The 25,745-nt window shown below is 38.3% G+C and overlaps 2 long non-coding RNA genes across 6 annotated transcripts in view; both read left to right on the forward strand.

Annotated features, from left to right (window-relative positions):
• The window catches only part of LOC118354188 (uncharacterized), a 285,418-nt gene that overhangs the window by 142,672 nt on the left and 117,001 nt on the right, over positions 1–25,745 (forward strand). The gene's annotated exons all lie outside the window — the stretch shown is intronic.
• LOC112662455 (uncharacterized) overlaps positions 1–25,745 on the forward strand; it is a 109,535-nt gene that overhangs the window by 83,061 nt on the left and 729 nt on the right. For all 3 annotated transcript variants that reach the window (XR_004814209.1, XR_007401520.1, XR_007401521.1), the window contains one exon: positions 2,790–2,907. This is a non-coding gene — a long non-coding RNA (uncharacterized LOC112662455). The remainder of the gene's footprint in view (positions 1–2,789; positions 2,908–25,745) is intronic.

The raw sequence follows: 25,745 nt of genomic DNA on the forward strand, positions 1-25,745 counted from the left end.
CAAGGGACATTCAGGTTGTTTCCCCATCTTGGTTTTTGCGAAGAATGCTTTAGTGAACACAGTTGTGCTAATGTCTCTTTGAGATCCTGATTTCAGGTCTTTGGGATAAATACCCAGAAGTGATATGGGTGTAGTATGTAGTAGCTTTATTTTTAATTTTTTGAGGAACCACCATACTGTTTTCCATAGTGGCTGCACCATTTTACATTCTTAAAACTGTGCACAAGACTGAGAGTTTGCCCACATATACATTTGTCCTCACCTCAACATACTTCATCCTAAATAATTAGTTTTTGTTCATGCTGATCAACATGTGCATATGGCTAAGTCTGGCTATCTGTGCCCATTTGTATTGGCTACTTGTTACTGGCTGTGACCTTATCATCTGGGATTCCAGCTGGAGCTGGGCGGGACTGCCTGGAGCCACTCCAGGCCACATGGCCCCTCTGGTCACTCTGGTCTGGACTCATTCCTCCTTGCCATCTATCCTTCCCACCAGGACTTATCTGGAACTTAACCAACTCCCAAAGGGAAAGATAGATCACTGGACAGATGACCATGAGCCTTTAACTGGTTACCCTGATTTGTGTGTATTGGCTTTGAGGGAGGATTCTTGTGGTTTCTTTTCACTCTGAGTTTATATTTTAAGCAAAGATTAGATTTGCTACACACTTCTCACTGACACATGAAGGTTTTGGGTGTGCATCATTGGATAGCATCCCACAAAACCAATGAGCTGTAGAAGTCAATTGTGCCATGTATATGTGATCAACTTGGAAATTCACATTTGAATGACTAAAATAGCTAAAAAATTTTGTAGAGATTAGTTACAGAATCATCACAAGTATTTGAGTATCCTAGACCTGCAAGTATTAAGCCAGGTAATTGTGTGGATTCAGAAGCTGGAATGAAGAAACAACAGATCAGGCTGTCAAAGACTACTAAAAACCAAGCCTATGCTGAATTAAGTAATTAGTAATAGGAGTGCAAGTGGACACATATAAGCGGAGAGAGATGGTCACTTGGTAGTGTGGGTAAAATGATCTTTCCTTACATCTATGTAATTGATCATTTCTATATATTTACAAATCAGATACAGTGATAATTGGTTGTTTGTGTAAAGTGTGTCTTTAGTGACCAAATAAGTTAGGAAATGCTAGTTAAAGAAAATATGTATAGGTTTCTCTACAGTAGGATCTTCCTAAGATCCTACTAATTTGGTAATTAGTTTTTGCTAATTTGGAAGCTCCAAGAGAAAAGGTAAATTTTCTGGTAGCCCACGTTTTGCACCTTGAAATATTTTTATATACAGTATCTTCTGGAACTAGTCTTTAGAAAGGCTGGAAACAATGGTTTATTTAACATTTTCCGAATCATCTATCATTTCACGTTCTCCTTTCTTTTAGGTCTGGTGGAGAAAATCTAGGTAGCATAATGTAGTGGAAAATTCAGCAGAGAGTAGCCCAAATCCTAGGCTCATCACTCAGGGCTATTTTGCTTTCACCTTCTATGAAAATAAATCCACCCCTATTGTCCTCATCAAAGTGGGTCTACTTGAGATTCAGTGACCTAGAGATTTCAGGATTTCAGATTTCCTTAACCAGGGAACAGATCCAGCCATAAATCCTTTAGATGCATTCCCAACAAGCATCTTTCCTTTTATTTTCTCAAAGTACTCAGCTCTGAGCCCTTACCTTGTGGGTTTTTTTTTGTGTTTGCCTAGGGCAACCAGAGGAAATGAAGCAGATTAGTCCTAGAAAGGTCCTAAAGAGGGCACATGTATTCAAGTCTCCTAGTTTACAGATGAAGAATCTAAACATTCTTTGGAGTTTGACTTTCCCTTGGATTATAGTCCTGGTTAGTATGAGGGGCAGTAGGGGATGTATTAAGGTCATCTGACTCAGTCTATGCTGCTTCCTGTGATGGCGTACAGAGACCCTAGGATCACCCTGAGGTTTGATTCCCTTGACACAGGGCTAATCAGTGGGAAATGCCCAGGGGGAATTCCTCACTTTCACCCAGATCCTCTTTTGTCAGGCATGGTAACACTCAACTAAAATATAGTTGCTCTTATCTCTTGGGGAAAAATATTCAACAATTTAAAACTCCATTTGTTTATTAGGGATTTATCTAACTCTGTCCCAGAGCTATTAAAAAAAAATTTTTTTTAAAGCCCTATGAACAGATCTAGATGCTGTTACATCAGGGATCCCAGGAAATGATTGAGTTTAACACTCGATGGTTACAGAATAAGGGCTAGGGAAAATGCATGGTGTCTCGAAACCTCAGGCAATTTAACTGTGGCTGCTAAGGCATCCACAGAAAGAGTTTTTCAATTGGTATATTTATACTTTCTTTACTTAGTATTGATTCTAAATAAGGATAAAACCCATCCTTGATGGGAAGCCCTATGAGTAAGAACAGATGAATTAAAGTTTGTTTTATCTTCCCACTTTCCTTTCACTGTAGCCAAAAAAAGCCTTCCCTGTAGAGGCAAATGGGATGTATTCTAGAGGAAGCAGCCACTGCTTTCAGAACAACTAAATGATGAAGTAGTAGGAGAATCCAGGGCCAAAGGGATGGTGGGTTCTAGTGCAGGTCTAGGTCTCCCTAAACCTTTTGTCTAGAAAGTTGGGGGAAATAGGCCATCTTAAAGGTTCACAGTTCTCCAAATTTCCCCTGCCCAATCTGTATATGGATGCCCAGGCTTGTCAGTCTCCAAACCCTGTATTCCTCTTAAAACACCTGCTTTTGAGCCACTTTTAAAACAAGCACTCTCTCTCTTTTAGGTCTTGCAACAGATTGACTTCATCATACATATTTGCTTATTGATTATTTGTGGAACTGAGAATAATCTGTATATCTTGCCTTATGGCAGAAAATGAATAGAGAGAACGCGTGATCAAGGTAGGATTATTTTAGGCATCAGCTGCTCATTGTGTGTGTAGGTGTATCTGGGTGTGGGTCTGCGCGAATAATCTACAAACATCATTAAGTCAGACTTGCTCAAACAGAAATTGTAATGCGTCTCCAAACTTAAGGTAGGGCTCAAGTTTATCTTTCCTTCAGCTGTACAACAAGGTATGTGAATATGCAGAAGGATTGTCTGGACTTTAAAAAACCATCTTTTCCAACACTCTGGAAATTCTATTCTCATCTATGTGTAATCCACCCCATCTTGCAGCTAATTTTCTATATCCTGATACGTAGGCTACTTCCACCCACCCCCACCCCTAACAAATGGATACCGCTGAGCTTTGCTGATAGTTTTCACTTCTTGGAGCCCCTTCTTCTTCGCCTTTCTCTTCTGTTATCCCACTTACCTTATATGGTTCCTTTTAAGTGCCCTCATCCTCCATCATCCAAGTTCATTGTTCTTATTCCCAGAGTTCCACAGGAATTTACTCATGCCTCCAACAGAGTGCTTATTTCATTCTGCCTGACATTCTAGTGAGATGTTAAAAGAGGGATAGTGAGAGAGTAGAAAATGAACAGGCTTTGGAAGCAACAAAGAAGGTTTTAGCCCTGGAAAATTCTAGCTGTAAAATGTTAAGCGAGGTTATTGAGTCTGTTTGAATCTTAAGTTTTCTTCTCTCTAAAATGGACATAACCATCACCCTGCCAATTTTTGTCAGGTAAAATGAGCTAATATATGTAAAGAGCTTATTACAAGGTGGATAACAGATCTAAGCTGCTATTGCCAGTTATAATGATTTAGGCATTTTTATCTTTGTGTCATTTTCTTAGTGTTTTCACAGTGTCTAGAAGACTGTTTCAAAATTGTTTGTTGAATAAAGAAATAATTCCCTTGATACATATAAGTTCCCTTTATACCTATAGAGCTGCTGCAAAATTTCATATACCACCACTAAATAAATAAGGGAAATAATTGTTTGATAAGGTAAGCAGAAATGAGAAAAGATGATGATGCAGTTGTTCTGAACTATTTAATTTATTCACCAAAATAGCAATTCCATGGGGTAACACTGGGGATTTATTTACTGAATCGAGTCTAACCAGAGAATTTTCAGTGCATTGGGCTCAGTATTTGGAGGAGAGCAATCATCAGCAATAAGAACTGATAATTATTGATCATTAGTGATTATGCCTGCATGTGGGCATAGTGGTTTTAATAGAGGCAGTACCAGCAATAACTTTTTGAGGTAGATAGTAATGTCCTCATTTTACAAAAATGAAAATGAAGCCCACAGAAATGGAAAAACTAGTCTAAATTTGTTAAGGTATAAGTGGCAGACACTGTACTCAAACCCAGGCACTCTGGCTCACCAAATCCACTGTGACTACCATGCCTCAGGCAGTTTACACTCTAGTTGAACAGAGTCCATCAGTGCAGAGAAATACATGCTCCAATCCAAGGAACTCAAGGCGATTTGAAGCATTGAGAGGGTGCCATTTGAAAAGCAATGATTTGCTAGGCTTTCTTTTTATTCCCCTAGCTACTTCCTTAGTTCTATTTTAAAGTTTTTTGACAAGTGATTGGTGGATTTTCCCCTCACTTTCTCATAGAAATACTGTGATTCATTTAGCTGGAGGTTTCAACTGAGGGAAAGTACCAGCCTTTGGTCATATTTACTCCTTGGCTGTCTGTAGGGGTTGGATGTGGTCATGCGAAGAAATCAAATACTTGATTGTATTCAGAACAATGCTGCTGCTGGCCCCAAGGAGCAAGTAGATAGCCCTTCAGCTCTCTCCAGTTTCTCTGATAGAGTTCTGCAAACAGTGCAGTGGCTTTTCTCACAATACTTTCTATACAAACTTTGATTCTTTCAAGGCTGGCTCTGGAAAAACCAGAGAAGATGGAATTAGTATAGCAGCAACGGGTGGCCAGACTTACTCAGATCCTACAGGGACATTTCTCAGAGCCACTTCAAGAAGCCGTTAGAGGAAAGTAAGGAGAAAGGAAAATCACATAGGGATCTCTCTCTCACTCACCTGGTACAGGACTTGATATTGCCTCATGATAATGGCCCATATTAGATTCTTTGTAGAGAAGAGCTTTTGGTGGGTTAAGGATTTTGGGTTTCTGTTACATTGATTTATTAGTACTTTGTTTTAGAGTACTAATGCATTCACACTTGATTGCTACTTGGCAGAGAGAGAGAGAGAGAGAATGAGAGAGAGAAAGAGAGAGAGAGTTCTGATAGAGAGATGGGGGAAGGAATCCAAAGCATGGTGGAGACAAGCTAAGGCATGCCGTAAGGCATAGATGAACCAAGAGGAAGAACATCTTTCACAGTTGGGAATGAAGGGATTGGGAAATAAGGCAAATCCCCTTTTACCTTAGGCTGGTCCAGTTGTCTTGCTTACAAATCTCCCTCCTTCCTGTCCTCTCTCCCTTCCTTTCTTCTCTAGACACAGTACAAGGCAAATCACCAAAAGAAATACAAAGAGAAAGGAGACCTGATTCCTCCTCCTTCTAATTCACAATCTAGCAAAGGACATGTGTGTGCAATTAGGTCTACAGAGGGCCTGGTTTTAGAAGGAAGGTATACACACAGTGCCATGGAGTCACGGCACTTATTTTCTTTTTATCTAGATCCTAAGAAAGTGAAATAGAAGGAGGGGCAGGCATGGTTGGGACTCAGGGTGGAATTTCTCCTGCTCACCTTCTTGTTGGTGGAGTTGTGTCCAATGTGATGTGCTTGCTCTCAGCCTGGGAAACCTGCAAGCAGTGCTTTGGCTTCATGGGAATTGGTGTGACCTGTTTTGCTGAGTGAGTCTGACCAAAGCAGGGGGTGTGCAAGTAGATAATGAGAATGCTAGCAATGACAGCTAAGTTTTTATTTATTTATTTATTTATTTATTTATTTATTTATTTATTTATTTGCACTTTTTATATGCTGGTCATCATACTAGTCTATTTAATGATCTGGGCAATCCTTTTTGTTTTTTAAGATTTTATTTATCTATTCATGAGAGACACAGAGAGAGAGAGAGGCAGAGACACAGGCAGAGGGAGAAGCAGGCTCCAAGCAAGGAGCCCAACGTGGGACTCGATCCCAGGTCCCCAGGATCACACCCCAGGCTGAAGGCAGCACTAAACCGCTGAGCCACCCAGGCTGCCGTGATCTTGGCAATCCTGCAAGTACTTTTATTATTCCCATTTTACAGATAAGGAAATTGATGCTGAAGGAGTTCAGTAATATGCTCAAAGATACACAAGTTAAAGGACAGAGCTGAGATTTCCTTCAGTAGTCCAACTCTACGGGCTAAGCCTTAACCATCATTTTCCTGAATATCCAATATTTCATAGTGGAGTCTCCCTTTGCAAGTAACTCTAAGAGCATACCATGCTAGAGATCCAGATCAGGCTGTGGGAGTGCTAATCATTAGAAAGGAAAGCATGTACCATCCTGGGAAGTCGTGGTCTCCTGGTTTTAGGGGAGAGGTTTATCAGTAACAGGAGCAAATATGGGTTTAGAACAACTGGAATGGTTTCTTCCCAGTGATCCAAGAAGCAGTGTCATATCCTACTTTTTTGAAGAGACGATGTGGTGTTGTTCTCTGGACCTAATATCTCTGCTCAGCCAGACAGACACTACCATCATCAGTTTAATGTTCAAATCCAACACTAGTATCAGTTGAATAGGAAAGCAGTAGTGATTTTTGTGTTCAATAGATAAGTTTAAACGAGTATTTTTGTTTTGTCTGTGGAAAACTGTAATAAAACAGAACTAGCCTTCCAAACACAGGTTGCACTATATAATTAGGTAGATAAACATGACTGTAGAAGTTGGAACTACATGAACCTTTAATGAACAGCAGGGAAAAGAATATTCTAGTCATCTTTTGGTGAGGATATAAGACCATGGCCAAAAGAACAATGTTTCCTTGATGACAGTTTTATTCCTAACTTGAGAAAATATGTGGCTTTGTATACTACCATGAAAGATTGTTTTCAGATGAAGATGTCAGAGTACATTTGACTTCTGACATCAGTACTAGAAGGCACTGACACAGAACTTCTTATTCGTTTAATTTTTCTTGACTTTGGACTGGAAAAAAACACAAATTGAGGTATGAAACTGAAGCCTGACTGAATGTTTTGTACATAGGGTTCAGGTCATTCCTGAAAAGGAGGGATTATCTGAAAAAATATCATTCCTTTTCATGTTGCATCTCCTCCAGACTTTTTAGTGAACTAAGCTGTAGAGAGTAAACAAGCCAGGTTTCTCCCTCATGAGCCTTCCAAACATCCTGTCAATCATTTTATGTTTTTATGCAGTTGGTATGTGCTACATAGTTAACTATGAAAATAATGCTACAGTAACACCCTTGCATAAATATCTAAGCATCATTAAGTAATCCTGTAGGAGAGAAACTGAAAAAGTATAAATGCATTTTAATTTGGTGAAAATTACAAAATTATACCCCAAAAAGGCTGTTGTCCTCCTACATAGGGAACATGAAAGTATCCATTTCTTGCCCTTGCACTTTTGCCAATACCAAACATCATCTTTTTAATTTTTGTAAATCTGATTGGTGAAAAACGGCATCTTGGTATGGTTTTAGTTATGTTTAGGGGCACCTGAGTGGTGCAGTTGGTTAAGTGCCCAACTCTTGGTTTCAGTGCAGGTCATGATCTCAGGGCCATGAGATAAAGCCCCATTTTGGGCTCTTTCGCTCAGTATGGAGTTTGCTTGAGATTCTCTCCCCATCCCTCTCTGCCCCTCCTGCTTGTGTTCTCTCTTTCTAAAAAAATAAATCTAGGGTAGCCCCAGTGGCTCAGTGGTTTAGCGCCGCCTTTGGCCCAGGGCGGAATCCTGGAGACCTGGGATGGAGTCCCATGTCGGGCTCCCTGCATGGAGCCTGCTTCTCCCTCTGCCTGTGTCTCTGCCTCTCTCTCTCTCTCTGTCTCTCATGAATAAATAAATAAAAATAATAATAAAATAAAAAATAAAAAAATAAATCTAAAAAAAATTGTTTCCTCAATTACCACAGATTAAATGTCTTTTAATCTTTATTGGTGACTTGCCTTCCTTCTTTTTTTGAACTATCTGTTCAAATGTTTTCTACATTTCCCTAGTGGTCTTGTTACATTACTCTTAGAGCTTTGTAAGAGCTTTTAATATTATGAGTATTGATTTTTTGAAAATATTTTCTCCTACTCTTTCTTGTTTTCTAAAGATCTTCATGATGTTTTTCAAAGTATCTAAGCTGAAAGATTTAGGTAAGTCTACCAATATTTGAGTTTATGTCCTCTGAGTTTTGTGTGTTGCTTAGAAAGACTTTCATAGGTATATATAGGAAATATATATAATTATGTATATATACACATCCTATGTTTTTTTCTAGTGCTATATGTTCATGATTCAAGTTACAATTTATTATCTTATTAGTATGTTTCCTTCTGATACTTTTCAAAGATTTATTTTAAGCATTTCAGTCATTCTGTTGTATATATAATGAAATATTTAGCTGATTTTTCTCCAAATAGAATCTAATTTTTCCAACTACATTTTAAGTAGCACATAATTTTACCACCAAATTGAAGTGTCATTTTTATCACATAATAAATTCTTATAGATGTTCATTTCCAGACTTTTATATTCTGTTCCAATTTATTTGTCTATTCCTGACACTGTCACCACAGTGTTTTAATAACTATAACTTTATATTTTGATTTGATCCATTGTTTTGTTTTTGTTTCAAAATCTCATGACTGTTCTTAGGTACTCTTTTGGTTAACTTTAGGAGCAGCTTAGTAAATGTCCACTTGAAGAATCTCAATGGAGTTTTGATTGAAACTATATAGTGTATGTAGGCTCCCTAGAGAAAAGAGAATAATCTTTCCAAGCCAGGGTGTCTACTCACACGGGATATCTGCCAGAATGTTATCAAGAACTGGTACCTCTAAAATGTTTGAGTTGCTCAACACAGTCCCAAAGTCAACACCGAAGAAAAATATTTCTCTTCCTTTTCTTAATGAATGTTAAGTCCAAACCCCGACTCATTTTATCTCTGAAATGGAACTAAGATCCTGGGATGTCTGCCTGGTTAAGTTCTTGGCATATCATTTGAGAAGCTGTGCTGTCTGGCTCTAGAGGTGGTTCACAATAGGATATCTGCAAGATGTCGAAGTATGAGAATAATTCTGGAAGCCAAGGACTAGATTCATTAGATTAGATTCATCTCATTTTCAGTGAAGGCCAGTTTTATTGGATTCTGTAGCTTTTATCTAAGGCTATACAAACATGTCTTCCAAGAGTGCTGTCCAATCCAGTTAAGCCTCATTCTGGAAAGTTACCAGTAAAATTTAACCAAAAAATCTCACAAATATGTTAACATTATACACACCAAATGAGTAGATAAATTAATAAAGTTTTCACTTTTTCTTTCCTTCCAACAATGCTTTAATCTATTTTTAGAAGAATGAAGAAAATAGATACCATTCTTCAAAGTACAGTCTTTGCTTATTATAGCATTTGTGATTTACAAATTGCAGGCAAGGGGTGCCTGGGTGGCTCAGTTGGTTAAGTGTCTGCCTTCAGTTTGGGTCATGATCTCAGGGTCATGGGGTCAAGCCCCATGTAGGGCCCCTTGCTCAGCAGGAAATCTGCTTCTCCCTCTCACTCTACCCCTCCCCACCCCTCATGTTCTCCACCTCCTTCTTAGTTTCAAATAGATAAATAAAATCTTAAAAAAAAAACAATTGCAGGCAATCTAAATGTTCAAGCAGGTTGGTAAATATTTCTTGTATATCCATATAGCATATTATGCATCATGTTAAAACAATGAAAGGTTGTTTGTAAAATGTAACGGCATAAAAGGCTTAGGATATATTATTCAACAGAGCTGTATCAATCTGTAGAACAGCGTATATAACATGATCCATTTTTGTTTAAAATAATTTGTTAAACACACACCGACATACCTAACAACATATAAAAAATAATCATTGAGTTTTGGAGTTGAGAAGGATAAAATTATAATTCTACCTTATACATATTTATATCATTTAAACATTTTATAGTGAACATATGTGTTTTATAATGAAAAACAATAAAGATTTTAATTTTGGAAAATGAGATTTTTAAATTATTTGTTAATGATGTTACTTTCTACAATAACCTTTTTTCATTATTATAGAGTACTGAGAGTCGATGGTGCCTCAGAAGTCATGTTTTCTTCCATTACAACCCTGTCTGTAGATTCATTTCAGCAGTATTACCTTTATCATAATTCCTTGAAGTTTACTAAGTGCCTCTAATAGAACTAGGTATATAAATTGTGTCAGTTAATCCTCAGAACTGGGCTGGATATTATCCCCATTTTACAGATAAACAAAATTGAATTTTAGAGAGGTTAGGTTATTTGCCAAAGTCCTTCAGTCAATTAATCAACATAGTAGGGATTCAAACTCTGATACCAACTATGGAGTCTCCTAATATCCTACAAAACAATTTCCATATGGAAATTAATAAATACAAACCAGAGAGTTTTTTAAAAATTCAAGGCCACAACCTTCCCATATTTCTTTTGTAAACTTGGTAGGGGTGCCAAAGTATCAGAATGAGTAAAGTGCAGATCTACTGAATGAAAACTTTATGATATGACCTAGGCTCCATTGATGATTATAATTCAGATCCCAGGTTAAGAACCACCACTGTGTCACACCATACTACCCCTGAGAGACAGGGCTACATAGTTACATGTACACACAAAGGCACAGAAATACACTATTGTGCTAGGGTTCTTTTAGGTTCCTCTGATTTATTCTCTGGTTTCAGCCTGTACACTTATGTCCTATAGAGAGAAATTTGTAGAGTACAGTCTAGGCATCATTGAATGTGGCCATGAAATATTGCCAGTGGAAGTTTTTTTTTTTTAATTTTTTTTAAAATTTATTTATGATAGTCATACAGAGAGAGAGGGAGAGAGAGGCAGAGACACAGGCAGAGGGAGAAGCAGGCTCCATGCACCGGGAGCCTGACGTGGGATTCGATCCTGGGTCTCCAGGATCGCACCCTGGGCCAAAGGCAGGCGCCAAACCGCTGTGCCACCCAGGGATCCCGCCAGTGGAAGTTTTATTTGTTTTCCCACCATTCAACTTCTTAATCCATTAAGCGTGAGAAGTTACTTTCCTTGATCAGAATTTGTGTTGAAATTTTGTCAAAAAAATAAAGAAAATGCCCAAAGGATAAACTTTCTATTACTGTCCTGAGCTTTCTAAATTATAGAACATTCAGAGAAAGTGTAATAACCTTGTGAAACTAGCTATTAGACTATGTTTTATTCATCTTTGAGTTCTAAACAGTTACCTGACATAAATTTGATGCTCAATAACTCCTTCGAAATGGACTATTTCTATATGTCATGAAGGGATACTTCAAACAGTCTTTCAAACACTCTCCCCACAACCTCCCCCTCCTCCCCAAATTAAGTGACTTGCACAAGGTCTCTTGCCTTTTTAGTTGGAGAGCTGAAGCTAGAATCAAGGTCTTGTGTCTCCAGAACTTTCATCTTCATTCAAACCATCACAACCCAGAATTGTTAAAGCAATGTTTTATTTAATTGCAAAAATGCTGTAGGATCATGGACATCCCTGATGACAAACCAGATCTTAAGTTTGGAAGTTCATGTGAATAGAAGTTCAAGAATGGAACTATATTTCAGTAGTTTGTGGCTTAGAATTGAGTATTTTTATGTTGACTTCTTTATATTAACTGGATTTCCATGACTCTGTCCCCTTGGATTGCAGGTGTAATTATGTAGCAGTTAACATATTCTCTGGGCCCAGCACATCCCATAATTAGCTGTGTTCTCTCCACAGCATATGACTCAACCCCATGTGGTTCTTCTATATCAAAGGCAGGGTGGCCAGAGTTTTTTAACCACAATACTTGAGCATGTAGTGGCAGATGGCTGCACAACCCAAGTGCACCAGGTCCTTTTGAAGAGCAACCTCACCAAAAACAAGCAAACAAACAAACAAAACCAGACCTTGAGATTTATTTTTGAAAAAAGGAAAGAACTTTCTTGGGGGTGTTTCCAAACACTGCATCATTTTAAAAGAAAAGCATGTCTTTTTTTTTTTTTTTTTTTAAGAACTAAAATAGAAATAAATGAGTTAGAACTTTGAGGTCAGCCTTGATCAGGAAGGAGGGCACTTCCTGGTCTCTAATCAGAGGTCTACAGAAGTTTATTTAGTTGTGCTAGGACATTGGGTATAATGTAGTATGTAGTGGGTAGAACATGGAACTAGGGGTCTGTAGATCCGATTTCTGGTCTTTCCTCTGCTGCTAATTAGGTATCTAAAGCTTTCTGAGCTTTGGTGAGTCTTGCTCCTTCTATCTGAGATCATTTATGAAAACACCTATTATAAATGCAAGCTCTTATATTATGAGACAAGCTGAAAAATAGACTCTCTTCTGCACAAGCACATTAATCTATATCTACTTGTGAAGAACCCTAAAGAAGGAAAAGACTCAGTAGCTGCCCTGGTAAACTTATTATAGGCTTAGTGAAACTCACCATCAGGGAGTTCCTTATTACGTTAGTGATAACATATCAGAATGTTTCATCAGAATTCCATTGGGAAAAACAACTATATTTGTTATGAAAAGCACTTAGAATGAAAGGTTAGACCTAGTGGGCTTTCTAGCAGTGTACTGCTTAAAAGAACAGATTTTCCTGTCACTTTCCAAGGTGGAGGAAAATGGGAAAAGGAAGAGAGGGGATGGGATTAGTGTGATGGTAGGAATGCTACATGGTCTCAAATATTGAATTTTTCAAAAATGTGTAAGTACTGGTATATGTGTGTGTGGAGATGGGAAGAAATTGTTAGAGAAGTTATTTTTTTTAAAGATTTTATTTATTTATTCATGAGACACACACACACACACACACACACACAGAGGCAGAGACACAGGCAGAGGGAGAAGCAGGCTCCACGCAGGGAGCCCAACGTGGGACACGATCCCGGGACTCCAGGATCACGCCCTGGGCCAAAGGCAGGTGCTAAACCGCTGAGCCACCCAGGGATCCCCTGTTAGAGAAGTTATGAAGGGACCCAATTTACACTTATTTTAATTCTAAGTGGTATCAAATTTGGGTACAGGAATGAGGAGGTAGACAGAGGAAAGAGAACATCAACTTTGGGGTCTGGCAGAAATATAATGAGAACTCTTGATTTCCAATATATGGAATTGTACTTCAGATCGAAGTCAAGATCTCAAAAAAGTAAAAAAACAAAAACAAAATCTCAAAAATATTTATAACATAAACACAGCAGCTGATACCTACGATTTGTGCACTTTCCACATTCTAGGTACTGTGCCAAATGTTTTACGTGCATTTTATATATACATACCTACAAGCAAAGAGTATTCCTTTAAATCTTTACACTGGGTCTATGAAGTGGGTATTATCTTAATTCCACACTTAGAGAAATGAAGACTCAAAGAGGGTACATAAATTGCCCAAGGACATATAGGTATAAACTTAATGTGGATTCCAAATATATTGGAACATTAATTTATTAAATTATTCATTAATGTAAAAATGTATCAAGTATTATATCTACTGGACATCACAGGATGTACAAAGATGCTTCTCAAGTAAATCTTGCCTTGGCATATTTATTTTGTCATCTAACAGGAGCTATAGGATGAGGACAGAGCTATGTTACCAACACAGTATAAGGCATGAGGCATGTGACAGGTTTAAATGTTGTCAACTTCAGAGGAATCAAAAGATCTAATTCTCCCCACACCCGAGTATAGCATGAGTCCTTTTCTCTTGTGATGTTGGAGATTAGCTAACATATTCTGGATGTAACCCAAAGTCAGATGTTCTCTCATCCAGTGCCATCAATCATGACAAGGAACCCACCTCTTTATCAGTTTCAATACTTTTGGCAGCCTCTACTGAAAATCCTAGAGATCATGAGCAGTGGTCGCCTCAGGAAGCACACTGCATTTTATCCTGCATACTCCCCAACTGACATTTTTTTTCTTTAAGCTCCCCTCAGATTCATCCTTTTCCTCTAGTCTACCACATTCTTCCTCCTTATCTTTCCTTCCTTTGGCTACCACCCCTGCACATTCCCTTCCTAAACCTGCCCTGAAGAAATTTTAAGGAAATATTTTCTCAGCAAAGCAGATCTCTTTAAGGGAGCTATTTTTTTTAAAAATTTGTTGCAAGTAAAATAAATTCTTCCTCACGTAGAAATTTCTTCCATGGCTATATAGACCTGCTAGATAGAGCCTTCCATTTCCCAATGACCCACTGTCTTCTGAGGCTTCCCAAAGATCTCTGCTCTTTAACCCTCTTCCTTGACCTCAACTCTCTTGATATTTGACTACTCATTAAGTCACTATTTTCCCTACAGATTAGATAGGGGTTTATGAATGACATGGGAAACTCCAATCAGCCAAATGTTTCTTGTGCTACTTTCATAAAAGATTTGGAGGGAGAAACTTTAATGGCAATTAGAGGTGGTCTAGAGGTTGTCATTTATTTGATTTTCCTATTTCATCAATATTAAAGTTGATTTTCCAAATGAAAAGGGGACACTTTCTTAATATATTGGTGTGGTTTTATAAAAACAATTTTATATGCTGGAGCCAGTACTGATCCCGAGGTTGCAGAGACTGTATAAATCTCAGCTCTACCAGTTCACAGTTTTCTGACCTGGGCAAAATTATACGTAACCCTTCTGAATTGTAGTTTTCTCATCTGTAAATTGGCATGATAAAACTGTACATACTTCATAATGTTATTATGTATCTAGACTACAGTAGGTGTTTAATAAATGGAGGCAAATGATTACACTAGGAATCTCAAGCATGTCCATTAAGGAAAACAACTCTTGCAAAAACATAAAAATTCTCAAATTCCCACATTCTCTTTGACCTTCTCCTAATATTGTAAAGTGGTACATGGGGTGGCTATCCTTTGGTATAATCCAGTTACAATTCCGTAGATATATAATAGGAGTGTTTACAATTGAATTACAAACTCTGCCAACTTAGAGAAGCCTAGGGTTGGCATTCAGAGTTGGAAAAAAATCCCACCCCTGGTCTCAGTTTCACATCTCTGCAATTCATTTCCTGAGAAGCTTTCCAAATATGTGATTTTCCATAGCTTCAGGCTTTGTTATTAGTTAAGGGCCCTGTTGGGCTTATCACCAGCTCTAGCAGCTGCTGGCACAGGTGACTGTACATGGTTAGGCATGTGGACAGAATGTAAGTGGGGGCTTTCCAGTTCCAGGGGAGAAGACTATAAGATGCTTTGTATAAGAGCTCTGTAAGGAAGTAAGTAGGTGTCCACAAAGAAAGTGTACTGAAAAGCTAAAGAGTAATGATTGAATTTAATAAAAACTTCCATGTAAAGTGAGTTCCACATTCCCTTTGTGTTTTACATGGGAAATTACAAGCTAAAAGCCTTTGAAACAACTTTTCTAGCTTGTATTGACTTGAGAAACCTGGTATCATATGAAAAGTGTACAAAAAAAGTGATCAAGGAATAATAAGTAACTGTCATTATTTATTGAACAATTATTATGTTCCTCCTAAATCATATAAAGTAGATACTCTTAATTTTCATTTTATAGATGAATGTTATGAGGTTTAGTGGTAGTACATGATTAATCAGCAACTAAGAAGTTATTTCCAAGAATCCATCATTTCAACGATTTCCTCCCATTGAAAAATATACACTAAGAGCTATTCATTGATACCACTTACCTTTATTTATCCTAATCACTTCAGAAGACATTTTACCAGTGACTTACATTTAGGACTGTTTAACTATAGAAGAATCTAATTTGTTAGGCATGAAGACTACTTAACTGTTTGTTTATAACCAACTAACTGGTTAAGACAGCTTCTAAAATCCCTTTCTAGGAAAAAAAATGTTTTTTTAATTCTATAAAACCCAATACCTCTTAATAGCACAAGGCCAATACTAATGAAATATATTCAGTCCCAGAATACAGGGAAGTCTTAAATAGATTCAAGAAAAAGATAACACCATCCAAACAAAATGCAATCTGATCTTTTCTAAAATTTAGCTTCCTTTAGGGTGTGAAATCTTGTCTTTGTGTACTTTAAAGCACCCATCAGTTTCAGCGGACAGTGTGCCTTTAATGAAGTTTTATCAGATGAATAGCATTTAACCATCTCAACATCTCAGAACGTCTTGTTTCCAATGTCTCCTTATGATTGAAGCATTTTGTCCCAGTCCAAATAAAGAAACAGGAGGCAGAACATGCATCAGCTCCCCTCCAAACATACAACAGTTAATTAGGAAAGTGAGATTATGGTTGAGATGTTACTGTATTAAAAGATGGGAGCTCACGTTATTGACCGATGACCACATAGCAAGATTTTCTCCAGATTAACTCCTTTCGTGTGATGGTTATTTCCATTTTATCTGCAAAGAAATGGTTATTTCCATTTTATCTGAGTGACATGTAGCAGAGCACCTAAGAATATGTGGCAGGTTGAGTAGATAGGCAAGCTTTAAATCTTGCTACTTAACCCACTAAATTGACCCTGAGCTTCATTCCTTCCACTACAACATACTCTTTCCTAGTACTGAAAGGCAGTCCTGAAGTTCAGGGTAACCTCATCTCACAGAGATTGCTCATGGATGAAGAACGATCCCTTTGAGGTATCTGGACCAGCAGCATTAGCCGCCTACAGGAGCTTTTTAGAATTCAGCATCTTGGAACTCCCTCCACTCCCTACTGCATCAGAATCTACTCTAAACATGCTCTGGCTGTGATTTGTATGGAGATTAGTGTTTTAGAAGCACCGTCCTAGAAGTTACGCCCCCACCCCCACCCCCCAGCATCTCACAGGTGTTTTTTTTTAGAAGATAAAACAGGAGTGCGCTTTTTCAAATAGGTCTTTCTGTTCTTGGTAGTGAAAAATAGTTTGACTGTTATGATTTCTGTCAGGCTTATGGCAGAAGATCAAAAATGTGTGCTTTGGAATCATCCACTAATTTATGCTGCCAGATTGCTTTTATGTTATCAGTGCTGAGGAAATTAAGCCTCGACAGGACAGTTTCTCACTGGAGGCACTGACATTCACAATCTTTCCTGTAGAAGGGGAAGCAGATGGGCCTGGACATAGATATTATGCATTCTGATAGCGAAGAGGCAATCTTTCATGAGCTGCCCTGGAGCAAAGTGGGAAGAGTTCTGTGTTAATTTTTTAATGTCTTTTTAATTAAAAGTGTCAAGCAGTAGTCCCTGAGTTTCACTGAGAGAACTGGATTCTTCTCTGTTATCATCTTTGAAATGAAAGCCAATTCAAGGAGCCCTGTATTTTTCTTAGTCTTTGTTTCTGGTTTCCTTGTTTCTGGTTATCCAATTTTTGGTACAGTTCAAGGTGAAACTCAGTTATCATTATTTGCTGACTTTCAAGTTTGCATTTGAAGTCATCTTGAAACAAAAAACAGATGCCCCCTGGTATTAGTCAACCATGGCCACAGTATTGCTGCATAATAACACAAACTGTCCCTGGCTTTCAACAATAAACATTTATTTCTCACACTGCGCCTGCAGAGGGGATAGATTTGCCTCACCTAGAAGGAGCCTGGTTAGCATGGCTGCCTGCTGTGGCTCTCATCCACAAGTCTTTCATCTTCCTCCTGGGACCTGCAGGTGGAGCATGCTTTTCTCATGGAGACAGCAGAGGTCAAGAAAACAAGCACAACCAAACAAGGCCTCTTATTGCCTAGTCTAAGCCTGATGTGACTATCACCACTGCTTTGTTATGTTGACCAAAGCAACCCACGGAGACGAAACCTTAAGTCAGAGGGAAGGAAATGTATTCTACTTCCTTTAAGGGTAGAACTACTAATTACATGTAGATAGAGGGAGAAGTGAAGAACTGGGGCCATCGCTACATCGCTACAATCTACCACACTAGTGATTTCCTAGGATTCCTATTATTCAAAGATTCCTAGCCTTGTATTTCTGATGACAGTAGGCATTGTGATATATGCAACATGGTGGATAATGCATGGTTTCCTTCACATGTGCTGGAAACGGGTCTACTTAACATATCAAGCTCGATTATTCAGTCTTTTTTCATGCTCAGAGTTAATGTGACATTATAGAAAACCATGTCATGCTAATTACAAAATCATTTTAGCTGCCCAATATTATGGATTTTTTTTCTTGCCTGATAATATAGCCTTTCAGAGATGGTCAGATCACACTGGGGAGAATTAATTGCTCAGTGTAAATAGAGGTGAATAATTCAAACACCAGTCATGAATCTGTTGAGAAATAAGTTCAGGATAGGGAATCTAAGAAATATTCCATGTATTAATAGTATTAAAATATGACTTTCCAACAACTATTTCAGATTTTAAGACAAACTTTCTTAATTTTCTGCTTGAAGTGCCACATGAAGGAAATGTTTTCCATAGTTTTGGAAAATGACAGGAGGACCACCTTAAAGGTAAAGCAGGCTGATTGTCTTAGGCACTCTGATTTGAAGAGGTGATTTGAAGATCCCTTACCCCTTACCCCAATATCTCCATCCCTGTTCCCAGTGTCTAAAACATCACCCTTAGAGAATTAGTCTTTGGGCTAAGATTTTATTGATTTTTAAGACATTTACCATATATCTATGTATTCTGTCCCCCCCAACTCATGCACAGGAGACAACAAAATTGGTTATCAAAACATCAACCTCCAAAGAACACAACCTTTTACATCATCTTTCACTTTCGCTACCTTTGTTTTGTCCTCTTTACCCCAGATTGGCCTGTGGTCTTGCATTACATAACCAAAGGCCTCATTAAAAATTATAGCTAAACAAAGGAATAATTTTTCCTTAGGATGCATTGTATTCTTTTCCTAGAATCATACTTTATGGGATTGCTGTGAGGACTAAGTGAATTAACACATGCAAACCACTGAGGGGAGTGCCAGACACAAAGAATATCATTACTAATGATATTTTGCTATAGTATCTCCATCAGTTTATTGCATCATTTTTTAAGGTTATTTGTCTTTTCTTGTCAAATATGAGTTTTTTGAGGGTGGTTCAGTGGTTGAACGTCTGCCTTTGGCTCAAAGCGTGATCTAAGGTTCTTGGGACCGAGTCCCATGTCAGACTTCCTGTGGGGAGCTTGCTTATCCCTCTGCCTGTGTCTCTGCCTCTCTCTGTGTGTCTCTCATGAATAAATAAATAAAATCTTTAAAAATAAATAAATAGATAAATATGAATTTTCTGATATACCTAGAAAAATCCATGGCTAATAGTATGTGCCACATATTTATTAATGGAATGAATTTCTTGAATATTCATTATGTGTAAGAACCAAACAAAGCAAATATACAAAAACAAAAAAAGAAGAAAGAAAGAAAGAAAGAAAGAAAGAAGAAGAAGAAAGAAAGAAAGAAAGAAAGAAAGAAAGAAAGAAAGAAAGAAAGAAAGAAAGAAGAAAGAAAGAAAAATGTCTATTTAGGTCCTCTGTCCATTTATAAATCACATAATTTGCTTTTTTTTTTTTTTGCTGTTGGGGTTATATAATTTTTTTAAAAATGTTTTTTTGACACTAACCCTTTATTAGATGTATCATTTGCCAATATCATCTCTCATCCTGGAAACTGACTTTTTCTTTTTGTTAATGGTTTTTGTTAATAAAGCCCTTTTTATTATTATTTTTTAAAGAACCATACAAAGCAATGGTTATGCAAAAATAACATAGCTAATACCTGCCCTGGAGGAGGGCATAGTCTATGAAAAAAAAAAAGACACTTTTTTTTTTTAAAGACACTTTTCTATGGATCATGGAGTATATATAAAAATGAAGGAATATAAAAAGTAGTACAAGAGACTAGATGCAAGAAGGACACTCCATGACCTCATGGCTTTGTCCTGGATGGCAGGAATGTAATCTCGGAAACTAAGAAAATGAGTTAGAGCAGTGCTTGTCAAGTTTAACATTAATGTGAATCACTTAGACAAGTTGTCAACGCACAGATTTCTGGACTCTGTGCCCAGAGTTTCTTTCTTTCTTTTTTTTAATATCTTGTTTATTTATTCATGAGAGATACAGAGAGAGAGAGAGAGAGAAAGAGAGACAGAGACATAGGCAGAGGGAGAACAGAGCTTCTAATTTAATTGGTCCAGGATGGGCCTCAGAATTTACATTTCTAGTAAGTTCTCAGATAATGCTGATGATGCTGGTCTAGGGAACACACTTTGAGAACTGTAAAGGAATGGGGAGGTAACACTATAAATAGAGTCAGTTCTTGAAACTCTTGTCATCATGCAGGGAACTGAGAAGTGCAAACACTGAAAGAGCTGGATAAGGCCCCTCTCATATAAGGTGATTTACATTTATTTTCATATATTCTTCTAGCAATGTTATGAAGTAGGTTTATTAAGCAGTGTAGTGTCTAAGTGTGCTGCCAATAACAAATCAGCAATGAGATCTCAGGGTTAAACACACACACACACACACACACGAGTTTTATTTATGTAGTACAGGTAGATGGAACTGCTCTATGTCGTCACTCAGGGAGTGTAATGGATGTTGTGGGCCACCACCCATAGGGCTTAGATACTCAATCCTTTCATCTGTTGGGACTTGTGAACAGCTGAAGAGAGATGCCATGCCTAAAGGCACATTCACACCCAGGCACCAGTTAGGCAATGTAGGCAATACAGATCTGGTCCACTTGCCATGCCAAGTCACAACTTGGAAGAGCCATTTCAACTCTAGAACTTGATTGAATTGGACTAATATAATCCTGCACGCTAGGGATTTCTGTCTTAGGCCAGATTCCCCCAGGAAACAGATGGAAATTTTTTTGTTGAGGACTTTTACTGGGGGAGTGCTTTAGGTATCTGTATCTGGAGGGAGTGAAGAAAGAAGCGCTGGGCAGAGGGTATGATTGGATTTAGATTCTGGAGCTGACATGGGTGCTACACCTAGCAGGGATGCTTAGCTCAGAAGTGGTGACATGACTCCAGTGGTGGAGGCTCATTGCTGTCATTCAAGAATAGCAGTACTGGTGGGTGAGAATAATGGACTCTGCTTTGGCTGGCTGAGTCTTTGGAGAGTCACCTTGGCATTCTTCATGGGTTCCACTGTTCTCTTTACCCAACATAAATTAATTAGAGCATCAGTATCATCTGGGGGAAGTTTTATGAAATACATAATCTAGGCTCTGTCCAATAAATCAATCTATTGTCTTAGACTCACCAGGCTTGAGTATTGCATTTTATTCTAGGTGACAGATTATTCAGATGACCACTGAGAAATGTGGAAAGAAGCTGACTGGGATAATGAAGTAGTCTGTAAAACACTTGAAATGAATATATAGCACCTAGAAAAGAGACACAAGTGGAGGGATCCTGATCATCCATCTCAGATGTTGAGACTGTCCTGTGGGGGAGGGTATCCCTCTGGCTCACAGTCCTTAGCTAGATGTTAATCTCTAGTAGATTAGAAATAGTGTCTGCCACAATTGCATTATTACCTCCCTGGCCTAGCATAGTACCTGCCATAAAGTAGCTACTCAAGAAATATTTTTAAATAAATGACACTGAATAAATATTATGTGGGTTCAGATTGTAACTCAACAGAATGAAGATCTGCATACTTTGGACTCTCTTTAAAATAATGGAATAGGCTGAGTGAAGTAAGTCAATCGGAGAAGGACAGTGTATGTTCTCATTCATTTGGGGAATATAAATAATAGTGAAAGGGAATATAGGGAAGGGAGAAGAAATGTGTGGGAAATATCAGAAAGGGAGACAGAACATAAAGACTCCTAACTCTGGGAAATGAACTAGGGGTGGTGGAAGGGGAGGAGGGCGGGGGGTGGGGGAGAGTGGGTGATGGGCACTGAGGGGGAAACTTGACGGGATGAGCACTGGGTGTTATTCTGTATGTTGGTAAATTGAACACCAATAAAAAATTATTTTATTAAAAAATAATAATGGAATAGGCTGCCTTAAAAGCCAAGTCAAGACCTTATATTGAGAGGTTCCAGATGTAGGTGGGATAACCCTGTCAGCAAGAGAGATTGAAAGATTGATCAAATTTCTGATCTGATTAGGAGGTAAGATATTTAAGGTTTCTTTCCATTTTAAGATACTTAATATTTTAAGCATAGAAAAGTGACTATTTTGTGGAAAAAGAACTGCCAAAAGGCATGATTGCTACTGTACACAGGAAGTTTTGAATTTTCTGAATTCCCACAGAGATTCCAGAAACAAGTTGAAGGAAGTCACATTTACTCTACCACTTTCAACTTAAAACATCAATTATTAATAGGCCAATTCTCTTCCTGCACTCAGAGATGGCTTTTTGATAGACCGTGGGATCCCCAGAACTTTTGGGCATGTAGTGATAGAGAGTCTAAATCCAAGGATGCTTCCTGTCCTCATGTACCCAGTACCTGAGGCTAGTAGTGAGGAGTGAAATCCTTATACTGTGATTCAGGACAATAGAATAAGAGCAGAAATTATAGGACAAGCTCTATAGGATAGGAGAGAGTATGGTTTCTAAATTTAGGTACCGTGGTTATCTTCGAGGATTTGAAGAAAGCTTTCATCAAATCTATGAAGAAAAAATGCATACTTGTATGAAATTGTATAAACATGGGCCTCTTGAAACCCACTAATGAATTAAGAACCTATGGGATAAAGATAGAGCTTTTTAGAGGCCCTTGTGCCTTCTAGGTATTACCTTTTGAGCACAGAAAGCTACTTTCTCCTTCATGCCTTCTAAGGAAACAGCTTATAGATATACAATTCATTGCATTTATGAAGTTCAAGGAGAGAAGAGTGACTTGATTCAGAGTCAAACAAGATCAGTATGGAACTGATGTCCCATTTATGAGCTGGATATATTAAAGCAGGTCAGGCTTTAGCTTACGATTACAATCATAAATGGTATTGATTGGCAGTTGGTCTTTTTTAATTTAAATTTTATTTTTTTATTTATTAATTGGAGTTCAATTTGCCAACATATAGAGCAGTTGGTCTTAGGAAGACTTGTATGCTTGAATTATTCAAAGTCCTTCTAGGTATGATACTTTAGATACTACATATCTACATATGATACACCTATGATACCTAGGTATAGGTGGTTGAATGTCATGCCTACTTGACCCGATTAATGGGCATTGATGAACCTACCCACTGGAAGATGTGTCAAGCCAAAATGGTTGTATGTTTATAATTACTACCATATGATGAGCCCTTCAGAGATTTCTAGATGCATGCACCAGTTCATAGAGAGAAGGCAAAATGTGACCTGAGAAGCTATGTGTTAAAGTGAAAAGGGCAGGCATGGCTTTAGGAACAGAAAGATCTGAATTCACCTTTACCACTGGTTAACCATATGATCTTAGGTCAGTTACTTAGTTGTATGGCATGTCAGGCACTTCACCATAGATCAAGGCTGAGGGTACCTGTCTTGCTTCTATTGTGATAGTGCATGTAAACATTTAGGTTAGGTTTGGATAAAAACCTGCCCCATCTTGATTTTTGTCCTCCTTTCATATGGGACACATTCTGGACAAGTATTATCCAATAGAAGATTGGTTTCTTTGATTAAAAGAGCATTGAGGAGATCGGTATTTAGTAGCCTCTGCAAGGGGAACACCCTACAGCAAAAACTGAGAGTGACATGCCAGGAAGAGAAAGCAGCCAGATAAAAGGAACTGGGGTCAGATGGAGGGGATAGGGACACAAAGTTCACCGTGTTCTCTAGGGCCAGTCCTGTATTCTCTCCCTATCTCTTCAAGATCTACTTAATTCCAACCTTTGACTTTCCCCGTTGGACACTTCACATCCACCCAGAAAGAAAGACTGATTCTCACCACTCCTCCCCACCTCCTGCCCATTTTTCACTTGATCCATAGTAATCCTTGCCTGAAAAAGAGTGAAAGTGCAGAGTTGGTTACAATGGAGGAGAGGTGTATAACTGTCTCTTTGGAGGAGTTTTAGAGAATTGGAATATACTTGTGGGAAGGAACTTTACATTTTTCTAGGCTAGGATTGACAATCTAGATTGGAGAATTTTTTGAGACTGTTCTATGCATTCTATATTGAGCATATTTAGTTGCATCACTGTTCTGTACCCACTAGATGCCAGCAGTCCCCCCTGCTCTGAGTTCTAACAACCAAAAATGCCTGCAGACATTGTCAGATGCTCCCCGGGGGAGCAATATTGTCCCTGTTGTGAACCCTGTTATAGTTCAACCTTTTATCCAATAAATGGCCATTCCTCTCATGGCTTTTTACTTTTAAATCAGCCCCTGACTCAATATCCAGACATTTTCATCTTTATATTGCATAGATGTTTAACTAGAAACAGGATGAGGAAACCCACATTTAGACTGTAGCCAATTGGAATTTTAGTGAAGACTTTGAGCTAGAAGACATAATAGAATCCAGTTGTTTTTTTTCCCATGTTGGATTTTGGAGTTAAAACCTGAGTCATTAAAGGAAGTTTTGATCTTCTATTTGCTTAAATATATGGGAAACTAGACAATGAATCTTTGATTCTCCTGCCCCTTTTAATTTGACAAGCTAACTTTGGCCTCTGAGAGTGAAGACAATCTCTGGACAGGGATTAATAACCTCTGAAAGGTGCCTGAATGCCACTCAATGGAGACTGAGTAACATTGTTTTCTGAATTATGCCTGCAGGAGCATTTCAGACAGGGATGAAATAAGAAAATGCATGTGGAGCATCCTGCACTATGTCTCTCATGATACTTGCTAAGGAATATTGTTATCATTATCATTATTTTTTATCACCATCACTGTGGTGCAGTCAGGGCACATCCAAGGACCCAGGGGGGGCGGTCCTGCAGGACCAGTCAAGAAGGTCCTTGGCTTCACTCAGGTTGGAAATCGAATGCAAGCCAACAGGAAGTGAGAGCAGAGTTTACTGAAGGTACAGAGAGAGAGAGAGAGCAGATACAGATGGAGGGTCTCAGAGACTCAGAAAGGCAAGGGGCATGAGTCTCAACTTTGGGATTTTTATTGATGATTGTGGTCTGGTGCATATGTCCTCTTAGGCTTCTAGGAACTGCTCTGAACAGGTACAGGGTCCAGGTGTCTGTCATAAGTCATTCATTCCCTGGAGCCAGGAGGTCTTGACGTTGACATCTAGTGAGCACCAGTGTCCTGGAATATGACATGCTGGCTTTGCCCATCCATTCCTGAGATAAGGTGTAATCTAATGTGCTGGAAGACTCCAGAGCAATCACTAACTTCCTGTCCCTTACAATGAGGATATACATTAAGGCTATACAGAGGTACAGGTCCTAGTGAGAACAGAAGCAGGAAAGGGAGCAGAGGAAAAAAATCAGCTTTTTCTCTCCTTGGGTCCTTCGGTCTCCTAACTGTCTCAGTTGCCCTGGTTGAGCTGCTAACCCACTTACAGTTAAACTATAAGTCTTTGTTTGCTGGTTTGTTTTAGTTTTTTCTCTTTGAATGATAAATTCATACCTTACATCAGGTTATAATGGTGAATTTATTTTGAGTAACTCAATTAGAAATGCAAATCTGTAAGCTTTGTGTGGTTCCATCTAGTTCACAAAAAGTACAGGACTACATGAAATAAGCACTTGGAAATGAGATGGTCTGGACCATAAGGTGTTTCTCATGTCTTGTCAATGGCCTCCAAGGACAAGTAGCAGATTTTAGTGAGGGCAAGGAGATAGAAAATAGAAAGTCATCGTTGCTAATTTGCTGAAAGAATCCCAGGTGTCTGTGTACTGCA

The sequence above is a fragment of the Canis lupus genome, chromosome 13, assembly GCF_003254725.2.
Source record: "Canis lupus dingo isolate Sandy chromosome 13, ASM325472v2, whole genome shotgun sequence".
Taxonomy (NCBI): domain Eukaryota; kingdom Metazoa; phylum Chordata; class Mammalia; order Carnivora; family Canidae; genus Canis; species Canis lupus.